Source organism: Hemiscyllium ocellatum, unplaced genomic scaffold (genome assembly GCF_020745735.1).
Source record: "Hemiscyllium ocellatum isolate sHemOce1 unplaced genomic scaffold, sHemOce1.pat.X.cur. scaffold_1295_pat_ctg1, whole genome shotgun sequence".
Taxonomy (NCBI): Eukaryota; Metazoa; Chordata; class Chondrichthyes; order Orectolobiformes; family Hemiscylliidae; genus Hemiscyllium; species Hemiscyllium ocellatum.
The window spans coordinates 35,458-47,540 of record NW_026867731.1 but is presented as its reverse complement, the minus strand read 5'-3'; the positions used below and the strand labels follow the sequence as shown (position 1 = coordinate 47,540).

Below are 12,083 nucleotides of genomic sequence, written 5' to 3'. Positions count from 1 at the left end.
CCAGCACTGAAAGTTGAAGCCATTCTACGTTTCACCTTTCTTTTTCCAATAGCTCGTTGTTATCCAGGGAAATTGACATCTTGAAAAAGTCAAAAAATATAGACTGAAATTAGTGACAAAATATAGACAAGGATGTCGTCAATGTTTGGACTGGAGTGTGAAGTGGAATAAGCTGGGACAACTTTCCCGGCAGCATAACGGCTGCGACATGGTTTTATGGAAGGGTTGTAAACTGAGTATTTACGTGTTTTACACAAGCTAGGGTGAGTTGGAAACTCGAGAGCATAGGTTTAAGGTGAGTGGTCTGAAATTGACAAAGGACCCCGACGCACATTTTCCACTCACAAGGTTGTGGGTGTATGGAATGAGCTACCAGAGGGAGTGGAGGAGGCTATTGCACTCAGAAAATTGCAATGTAATCGGATGAGTTTCTGGATAGGATGGGTTTAGAGGGATTGAGGAGAAATGCTGTGGAACGGGACTTGTTTAATTTTGGTATGTGGTGAGCATGGATGAGATACACCGAAGTCTCTGTTTCCACGCGGTGTACCCCAATAACCTTGCGTTGCTTACACCGGTTTTAAAGGATTACTTTTCAGCGGAGCTTGTCGTCGCAGTCTGTAGCACAATCATTTAGTCTGTTCGACTGCTCACGGGAAAGGTAGTATTGTGAAACACTGCAGAAACGAACGACTTCCTTACTTTTGCTCCGACTGACCATGCTTCGTGAAACTTTCCCAGATCCTCAGTTGAGGATTTTTGCTGCTGCAAGTTACCTCAGAACCCCTGTTAACTCGTAATGTATTGACCGAATCGCAAACAGAAAGCATTTAACACGGAACACAAACAAAACTGGCATACCTAATGCATGTTCAGACACAGCGAAGCATGAATGCTAAATGTGAGACAGTCCGAGGGCATGAGGCATAAAGTAGTCTCACAACTAACAACAGGGCAATTCCAAACTACTCTTTCATACATACTGCAGCCTTAGTGCACCACCACTTCCCAGACAATGCTGAAAAGAGAGAAAGAAAGAATATAATAAGTATGGGCCATAAAAAAGTGAATTTCACCAATCACAGTCTCGATTAGATTACCTTTCCCTTCCGGTGTCTCCAGGACGGAAATGCAGGAAATGGGAGAAATTCAATAACATATGCATTGGAAAGAATTTCCCATTCGCCAGAAAGCCAAATAACGATGAATCGACTCACCGCCGGACTTTGTTTCACAACAGCGATGAAATAACAGTCTCCATTCGGTTCCAGTAAAACCTCAACTTGCCTGGAACATAAACCAATCGCTGAGCTGCTTGCGATTTTCTGCAGGGGAGGCGAATAACATCATGGCAGCTGAGAGACCTGACAATACTCGGCACCTGTCCACAGTTAATTCTCCGAGAACATCAATGCAGCAGGGATCGAAGCAGCATTCGAGCAGTGGAGTTGATCAGCTGAAACGGCAGTGGTGGGATTCTAACCCACGCCCCTTTCAGGACTGCAACCTGGATCCAGCGCCTTAGACCGCTCGGCCACACTACCAGACAGCCTGAGCATCCATTTTCTTGCATTTCGAATTGTGCTCCTGCATAACCACACATGCAAAGTCACATGAAAAGGGTTCCATGGTCCCTGTCCGACTCGCACAGCAGCTGGTATGTGCCCGGCTACAATGTCTATTTCGCAGCAGATAATGAAAGCCCATCAATCCAGACAAAAATCAATGGTAAGCTGTGTCTATCTTCTCAGACTCTTTTCAGCCAGAAATGTATCTTTGACTGCGTGAGAATATATGTTCGGTAATGATTTGGTCAAATCACCATGAGCTGCTTGACATTACTTCAATTTCGATTCTTGCTTTGCTGAATGATTTCACCGATGGCTCGAAACAGGACAACTTTCACGTTTACACGGAACACGAAACACACCGGACTACAGGGAAAATGCACAAAGCTGAGCAGGCCGTGTTCCACATCATACCGTGCAGCATAGTTTCAGTAACTGTTTCTATTCGAGATACCACTTTCCTTTCCTTTTATCTTAACCGTGCAATTTACTGCAGAGATGTTCACACCTGGACGTGAGCCACATGGATATCAACTGAGTTGGAAACCTGTGTGGGAATCGACAAGAAGCGACTTAATATATTTTGCTAAACTCCATGGTGCTTTTTAGAAATGCAGTTTGTGTCCAAGTAAATCGAAAAGGCAGTTTCTGAACATAGTGACAGAAGTTACTGCTCACCCCACCCCCACTCCGGAAGTGGTGCTAACTGCACTTGTTGCTTTTTGTTCTCGATGTGAAGAGCTCTCACGAATGAGTCACCTGCATGTCTCTTGTTGCTGAGAGACTCACAAAGAAAGAATTTCACCAGAGCTGCAACTGCCTCACTTTCCCACTCGCCCTCCCGTTTACATTTTCCTGCTCGCCAGTGATTTAAAGAAAACCAAAAGGATGCGATGTTATTCTTGCCAATGCAAGCAGATTGCCAAATCTTAGTTTTAAAATCTTGCTGCAACTGTTCTGATTTTAATGAAGGCACGCATGGGATTCAGTGCAGTAATGATCCCCTAAACTGGAGAAGGAAATCCTTGCCTTCAAGAATACGTCCGGAATGTTCACTGATTCATCCCAGTGATGGCAGGACTGTCCTCTGGAAGCATATGAGTAAAATCATTCAATGTTCCATGGAGTTTCGAATGAGTGGTGAAGGGAAAGTCTCCATTCACAAATTAATCATTCAGTAGAATTCAATACAGGGACCCATGAAATGATGAACACATTGAAAAAGAACATGGACGTACGATACACAATAGCTAAGACAATTACTATGTGAAAAAACTTTGATTTCAGATCCACGGTGGCCTTTGGTGATGACATTTACTGTCCAGAACCAGTCTGCACTGGAATGACTGGAGACACACTATGAAGTATTTGAACTTGAGTCGCCTTTAGAAATAGTTGAGGCTCACTCAGGGCACGGGGAGTTAGAGATGCTGGCCTTACAAACCTTTCAAACATTTCGTGGAAGAATAAAGGGAGTGATAGATAATTTTCGATCCTATGGAAATTATGTTCATGAAATGGATAGATAACAATTTACCTTGTTGAGTTTATACATAGTGACGTCATATTTAAAAAGCAAAGAGTTCATAGTGTAACTGTAAAATCTTCAGGTCACCCTCAGTGGGAGCATTGTGTGTAATCCTTGTCCTCATTCTCCACCAACAACATGGGAAGAGGTTAGAAAGGACACCGACGCTGTTTCCTGGATAGCAAGATGTTAGAAAGCCAAGTGACGTTGTTTACTGAGACATAAAAATATCAGAAAGGATGCAAACGGGATGATGGAAAGAATGAGGGAGTTTATTCACGAGATCTGGAAATGCTGGAGCAGAAACATACAAGTTTGAAGTCAACAAATGAGATTTTCCCATAACTTGAGGTTTGAATGACTAAATCAGGGAAATCTCCTCTTTCGAGTGAATCAATAACTTTAGTTAGAGCTTCAAAACCATTAGTGAATGATTAAGAAAAGTTTGAAAGAGAGTTTCTTCCAATCAATACAGTTCGTTAAATCGTGAACGACTTTCCAGAAATAAAACGTAGAAGCTGATTTCACAGTGTTTTAAAAGTTACACGAACAAACATACAAGGGGGTGGGGGGGGGGGGGGGGGGATTTACCATTGAGAGAAAGTCAGTGTGGTTGCCTAACAATTTCGAATTTGGTTGACTTCAGACACAAAGACATTTCATGAACACGTACAACTGATTAAGATAGAGTAACAAATGTTCATGGATTGGTAAATTGTGGCGTGTTATTCAAGGTGAAACTCTGTAAATGGAGCTGATGTCCTAAAATAACTGCAGACAGAAGTTATATCCGAATGAGTCGGAATTGAATCGTCACTTGGATTAACAAAACCTACTTTAAAGATTCGATCTCATTCACATGATATTATGTATATTTCGTACATTCTTTACTCCGCCCAAGAAATGCACCAAGAAGACTCTGTTATTTTGTATTGTTAACCCTCTGTACTTCTCTGCAGCACGCCATTGAAGATAATATATGCTCAGGCCAAAATTCAATACAATATTCAAACGGTCCTATGTGATTTTTCTTTTTTGATTATTTCAATAACCTTTGCGACTTTGCAACAAAATGCGTAACATGAAACCAGTTCAACATTTATTTTCCCGAAATTTAAAGCAATGCACATGAGAAACGTTATCCACCTGCTGAACAATCACTTTTGGCTCTCTCTCCACACATGTCTCTTCACGTTTTAACTACTTGCAGTATGTTTGTTGATCAAGGAGTCATTATCCAAAAAAGTTCATTTCTCAATCCACAAACACGGATATTTTCCCATAAACTTGACTTTGCTCAATATCACCTTCTATCCGTACCCCACAAGACAATGAATAATTGAAGCTGCTCCATGTGAGGCTCAAACTTAAAACTTCGGCACAGCACAGCCCACTATACTGGCACAGAGATACCATGCACTGTCACCTGCATCACAGGAGCAACACATTAATGCCTACCTCCACATTCCTGGTTGTACCTTAACGTTTGGGAAACGGAAGTTCTCTGATTTCATGGCTAGTAACGGGAATTAAAAGATCATCTTCACCAGTGGTTCTGACCCCGAGTGAGGAAAATGGTGAGCGACTCAATGCAAAGATGGGTAGATTTTTGAAATATATAATTTCAACATTTGCATTCAATAACCAATGAACATTTTATTTTGTTTTTCAACTGTAGAAATCTTAAAATCTTCATCTTTCACAGACTCAATGACAAATGTCCATTGTGTCTCTGGTATCAAATTCCAAAGTGTAAACCCGCTCTGAATTCTTCCACCGCAGTCCGCTTTTTGGTAGTGTTCCTGTTGTGGGAAATGCACTTCCCCGCGTGTCAGCTGCTGCTCCCAGCATTCTCTCTGACACTGCACTCATTTTCCTTCTGACACTTGCTCACTGGGTTGCTGTGATCATAATTGGTGTTGCATGGCCTAGGAAAATGATACAGATCAAGGTATTTGCATTGTTGAATTCAATTGTCTGTTTAGTCTTATTTAGGATTTGGAAAGTGTCTGTTCTGTACAGAAGTGCGTGTCAAAAACATCTGAGCAGAAGAAAGGTGTTCCGAATAATGACATTGAGCACTATGAACTCTCCTCCAGTCTGGAAAACAATTTCTCACTGGCAATTTAATAGACAATAGAAAATAGGTGCAGGAGTAGCCATTCTGCCCTTCGAGCCAGCACTACCATTCATTATTATCGTGGCTGATCATCCTCAATCAGTATCCTGTTCCTGCCTTATCCTCATAACCCTTGAGTCCACTATCCTTATGAGCTCTATCCAACTCTTTCTTTAAGGAACACATCCTTCTTACTCGAGTTCTCCATTCCGTTGACTTCAAATCTTCACAGAATTCAACAGACTTTGTTACATAGTCTTTTCTTCATTTTTGTTCAGATCACTGTGAGCAGAGTGTCACAGTGGGAATGCCGTTGTCCCACAACCCAGAGGCCAGACCATAGTCTTGGAACCGTACTGTGCTATTTAGCATTTCACCAGACCAGGGAGAAATATCTACTGTTCTGCATAATTTACGCAATTCACTTATTCATGAGTTCATACGCACGCTATTGTATGTGACGAGATGGCCGAGAGGTTAAGGCGATGGACTGCTAATCCATTGTGCTCTGCACGCGTGGGTTCGAATCCCACTCTCGTCGCTGTTTTCAAAGCTGCTACGTTTGTATGCTCAGACCTTTCTTATTGAAATTTGAACTCCAATGGTCAATTTATATGCATCAACGCTATTATAAAATCTGAAAGAATAATTTGAGTCAGTTGCTTAAACTGCATTGAAACGTAGATCGCATTGGGATAATGAAAAGTAACGCGATTTTCTTTTTCAAGTCAAACTGCTGTGACCTTTTATCATATGAAAGAGATCCAGGAAAAACAAAATACAAGAGATGCGAAGGGCATGTTTATGTAGTGGGATTCTTAATGACGGTTTTGTCAAATGAAATCTGGAGCAGGTTGAGTAGAAGGTATTCATCTTGGTGAGAAGAGTACAGCGAAACAACACAAAATAATGGAAATATTTCAAAAGGGGCGTGGCGTGGGTGTTGGGGTACAGAGAACTGGCTATAAATGCACAGTAGAGAATTGCAGATATGGGTGCCATGCATGGATACGGAGAGACTTACACAATGGTCTCTCCCTCGCCCGTTGCTCTCGCCATTGATGAAGGCTGGACACAAGACACAAATGAACACAAGATGTGGGAAGCAAGCTCCAAAACGTTATGCACACACTGGATGCATCACATTGAACCATGAACAACTGGAGAAGGAGCATGTTCACTGTAGGGAGTGAACATAACCTGTGGATCAATAATCGCAAATTCATGCAGCATTAGCACGAAAAATGATTTAATGTGTCTTTATACGCATGTCATTAATAGACGTTTCGTTCTAATACCCGTGTGTTTGAAAGAAGAGGACACCACATGTCAAGATGGATGACAACGTAACCAAGTTTGCTTTGAAATTGAGATCCATTTATTCATTGTACACAGTGGACAAGTTCATTTTAAATAATACAAACCACATTCCCTCACCTGGAATAAAAGTGTGATTTCATTACAAACATTGCCCTTGCTAAGTAGCAGTTACACAACATGAAAAATATGATGTAATTTTTATTGAGCATACATCAATTAGCACCATTATCTAACTTCGGATTGAATGCAATATGCACATGATAAACAATATTCAAGAAAGAATGTCTTTTGGAAGTAATGATTCGGTGCTGAGGAAAAATAATATTTAATTCACATGATACGGATATTCCACCAATGGCTCCAATGGTGGAAATAGTCAGTGGGAACTATTTCTAAGTTGGTATAGAGGTGTGTGAGTTGCAAGGGTTGGGAGCTCCCACCTCATCTGGAGCAGCGTCTGCTCACATGGACCAGGGAGCATTGGGGCAGCAGGCTGGGAGTTCCCACCACACCTGGAGCAGCTTTTAGTTACTTGGAGTAGCAGGGAGCACTGGGGCAGCGGCTTGGGAGATCCAACTTCACCCGGAGCAGCTTCAAATGATGTGGAGCAGCAGGGAGCATTGGGACATCAGACTGGGAAATCCGGCCTCACCTGGAGCAGTCTCTATTGACATGAAGAAGCAGGGAGCATTGGAACATCAGACTGCGGGATCTTACCTAATTTGAAGCATCTCCAGTAGACATGGAGCAATACACTTTGCGACATCCGTCTGGGAGCTCCACTCTCACTTGGAGCAGTTTTTAATGTCAAGTAGCAGCGGGAAGCATTGGGATATCAGAGTGATAGATCCAACCTCAACTGGACTGCTTGCATTGACATGGAGGAGGGAGCATTTGAACATCAGAGTGGGAGCACCAACCTCACAAGGACCAGCTCTTAATGACACGTAGCACCTGGGAGCATTTGGGCATGAGAGTGGTAGATCCAACCTCAACTGTACCGCTTCTATTGACATGCAGCAGGGAGCATTGAGGCATCGGACTGGGAGCCCCAACTTAAATTGGAGAAGCTGCTATTGACATGGAGCAGCAAGGAGCATTGGAATGTCAGGTTGGGAGCTCCAACCTCACCTGGAGCAGCTGGTATTTACATGGAAGAGAAGGGAGGATTGGGACATTAGGCTCGGGGAAAGGATATTCAACTATTTTAGTCTGAAGTAAAGTAGGTTTCAAAACTCAGATGTTAATTGATTTATGAATAAACTTTCCCAGGAAAATAATTAATACTTTCGATACTAAAGACAGGTCCTGCAACAGAGAGAAATGGGAGCGATGTTTCATGTCTTTGTCTTTTCTTTTCTGGCCGACTCTGCACTGGATTACATCACCGGAAGAACGTTTTCACTCATTTCATATTGTTCAGTTTCCTGCAAATACAGACAGGTCATTAACGTAATCTAAATCTGAAAATTAATGGGAATATGCGATGTTATGATTAGGCTGGAGTTTACCTCTAATTATGGTGAAAACGCAGCAAAGTAAGTTGCAATTTTCTTGATCAGGAGCGACCTCATTGATTGGCTGCTCAAATTGTGAATGGTAGTTATTTTAAGACAATTTGAAGTGGATCATTGATGTTGATTATTTTTGTTCTTTGTTCACCTTGTGACTGTTACTGTTATTGCTCATGTCATTGTCAGCACCACAGCTCTGCAGCGTGTAAAATTTCAGCTGTGCATCTGGCCAGTGGTGCAGCCATTCGTATAGCTGGCTGCGGATCAGGCAGGTGCAGGGTCAACTTTTGCTTGGCGCAAGCGCATTGTGGAGAATCAGCACACATCCAAACTTTTTTTTTTGTTCCACTGAGGTGGATAATATTTGAATTTTTCATCTCCACGAACGAATATTCGTTTACTGTCTTCGATCAATTAAACATTACCAAGAGCTCTCAATGTTAAAAATCACATTGCATCAGATTGTACCGAACAAGCATATTTGGAAGCGCCAGTGTTCCGTGCACTGTTTCTTCATCAGGTGGTTGTCAACTGTTGGACTCTAATCTGGCTTTGTATGATTTTTAAATTTGTCCACCCCAGTCCAACACCAACACATCTAAGTGATGGGTACCATCGACACCACGAACGGTCAGTTAAAGTCCAGATGATCTTCCAAAAGATCGCGCATATTGACACACACATCAGGTTTCTGCAGAAAGACACCCACCTGATGAAGGAGCGGCTCTCTGAAAGCTAGTGTTTCCAAATAAACCTGCTGGACTATGCCCTGACGTTGTGTCATTTTTAACTTTGTCTACCCAACTCAAACACTGGCACTTCCATATCATAGAGAACGTCAGTCATGTCCCAGCGCTGTCAGAGAAGGCAATCTTGGAATAGCCTCACTCATTGTTCAGAAGATACGTTTAATTTTCAGAAACCAACCCACTCAATCGTGAATTACTACAGATTGTTAATGTGCTGACCTGTTTGTTTTAGCTTTACATTAAATGGAAGCCGGTTAGCTCAGTCCGCTGGCTAACTGGTTTTTGGTATAGAGTGAGAATAACAACGTGGGATTAACTGTCGCACTGTCTCAGGGTGCCAGAAGGATCATCATCTCCTCTGCTTACGTGATCTTTAATACAATGTGACTCTAGTGAGTAGGAATGCACCTGTCGATGTCAAGCATCATCATCATTGCCATCGATTGCCTTGGTCATTTGGTCACAATGACCAGGAACGGGACTGAGTCCTTTTAATACTCACTGATTTAATGGGATAGAGACAAACGCTGTGAAAATAGACTTGATTGAAAACTGGGTTGCCAAGGGTCGCTGCGTAGTTTACAGAAAATGTTACATTATCACAGGGCTTCTCACTCGGTCGGCTTCAGTTCGGCACAGAATTCGAATCAACCACACTTCACGAACATGCTTCTGTAAGATCCTACAGACAACATGAAACACACTGCACTCATCATTAATATTCACCATGGCTTCATCCAAGGACATAATGCACAGTTTTCATGAATACTGAAGACATAAGTATGTCATGCAAGAGTAAATTGAATTTCAGTTTAAATTGTAAAGTGATAAGAATCTCGAGTAAGATACAGAACGCCCGAAATTCATGTTTATTACCGTGGTCAGAACTCCAGTCAGAAAAAGGGGAAATCTGTCCCTGAATCCCCAATATCTAACCGGCAGTTTGCTCCATGTGTCTAGTTGGAAGCCTGTGTGAAGGAGCATGAAGCTTGAAAGAGCACCTGGGAGAATCCTCCACTGTCTTATCTGAATCTACAACAGGAGTTGTGAGAGCGGTGGGATAAAGGGGAGGACCTTGGTATTCCGTGGTGTAGATTCACATTGTCCTCATCATGCTATTGTTTAAAATCCTCTGTCAGAAACAGCACAGACTGAGAGGAATAGGAGGGGACCATTTTACCCGCCAGCGCTACCCCGCCATTTGACATAATTACGGCTGATCGAACAGGTCAATGTCTTTTCCCAGCCCATCTACATCAACCTATCACCCAAAGGGAAAAAGACACTGAATAAATCGAAACACTCAGTGCAACCGTGGGAGGGAACTGTGTGGAAAGACAGTGGGTATCTGCAGTGGGTTTTGTGAATGAGCAGCCGATTGCTGGCTGATCATATTTCAAATGATATGATTTTCTTAAAACTCACCACCAAGAAAGCGAGGAACCTTCTCTGGTCAGTAGCAGGGACGAGAACTCCAGACGATGGGAACTGACGATGAAGCAGCAGAACAATCATTAAATCAGCTGAAATCTGAACTAAATTGCAATTCTGGCGGGAATCAAACCCACAAACTGTGAATCGCGATCTTAACAAATGCAGTAGATGTCCACCACGTCTTTCCTTGTGCCACTGAGCTGCGCTAGCCTCCATTTTACTGCACCGAAAGTTACAGTATTCAAGTCTTTCAATAAATATCTGTTTATCTGCGCCCCACCTTCCAGTACCTGGTCCTTATCCGTGCATGCTCTAGCTCCTCAAGTGTTCGGCTAAATACTCCTGAAGCATTTGGATGACTCTTAGCTTTACCACACGTTCAAATAGTGAGTTCCAGACAAACAACCCTCTCTGGATGTAAACATTCTTCCTAAATCTTCACTGAAAATCCTCCCTGTAGCGTTTCATCTATAACCCTGGTTATTTACCCTTCCCATAAGAAGTTTATTCCTGTCAAACATATCTATTGCATTTCTGTGCACGTTAATCAATTTCTCTCTCAGCTTTCTCCGCTCTCAGATAAAGAGCCCCAGTCGAGCTCATCTATCTTTGCATTGGCGAGAGTGTAGTGCGTTAAAAGCACAGAACGTCTGGCAGCATCCGAGGAGCAGGAGAATCGATGTTTCGGGCATAAGCCCTTCATCAGGAATGAGGCTTTTGAGTCGGGATTGAGGGAGGGGAATGGGGTTGGTGGTCAGGTATATGGGAAACCGATAGATGGATGAAGAGAGGTAGAAGGTTGTAGTTCGGAGGGGAAATGATGGCCGGGTCCAGAGAGCAGTGCCTAGCTGGAGGCTTGGGATTGGGATAATGTTGGGGGAGGTGAAATGGGGAAGCTGTTGAAATACACATTTATCCCGTATGGTTGCAGGGTCCTAAGGTGGAACAAAAGATTTTCTTCCTCCAGGCATCGGCTGGCAATGGAATGTCGTTTCTTTTTTCCCGAAACATCGATTTTCCTACTCCTCAGACGCTGTCTGACGTGCTGGGCATTTCCAGCACTACACTCTCGACTCTGAGCTCCAGCACCTGCAGCCCTCACTTTCGCTTATCTTCGCAGGGGGAATGGTCGAGCTCAGGCACCACGTTGATAAATCTCCTCTGACCACAATCCCGTCCAAACGCACTTTTCCTGAAGGCTGGCAATCACAACAGAATAAAGTTATCAAAAGAAATGTAGAAATATCGGAACAAAATCAGCAGGTCTAGTGCATCTGGGGAGAAATTTTCGAGCCAAACCATCCGCCTTTGGAATGAATGGTATGTGTAGATGGGGCAGAAACGTGAAAGAAGATGGGCAGGGTCTAAAATGATTGAACTCCATGTTGGGTACTGAAGATTGCACAGTCTCTCATTCGGAAATGACGTGCCACTCTTCCAACTTGCACAGGCCATGCGGGAGCTCTGCAGCAGACCAAACTGACATGGAGGCATAGGAACACAGTGGGAATTTGCAGTGACAGGAATCTAGAAGCTCAAGTTCTTTTTTTGTTTGCAGACAGAACGTAGGTGTACTCGCGTTTGTCACCCATTCTGTTTTTCTCTCCCCAGTCTTGACGAGATCACATTGTGAGCAGGAAATGCAGTTTGCTAAATTGAGTGAGAGGTAGATAAATCACTGGAACTTTACACAGTGAGGAGAGACATCGTAAACAAGTAGCATTGCATCTTCTGAGATTTCGTGTAATTGTGCCATATGGGGAAGTGTTGGGGGCCAAGGAGGACTGGATGATGGTGCTCAGAGAGAAATTGTCCTACATAGTGGCGGTATTCAGTGGTATGGGCGAGTGG

General features: G+C 43.0%; 1 non-coding gene across 1 annotated transcript; it reads left to right on the top strand.

Annotated features, from left to right (window-relative positions):
• Nucleotides 1–5,674: 5,674 nt before the first annotated feature.
• On the top strand, nt 5,675–5,756 carry trnas-gcu (transfer RNA serine (anticodon GCU)). Its single transcript has one exon. It is a non-coding gene; the product is annotated as a tRNA-Ser (tRNA).
• The last annotated feature ends 6,327 nt before the right edge of the window (nt 5,757–12,083 follow it).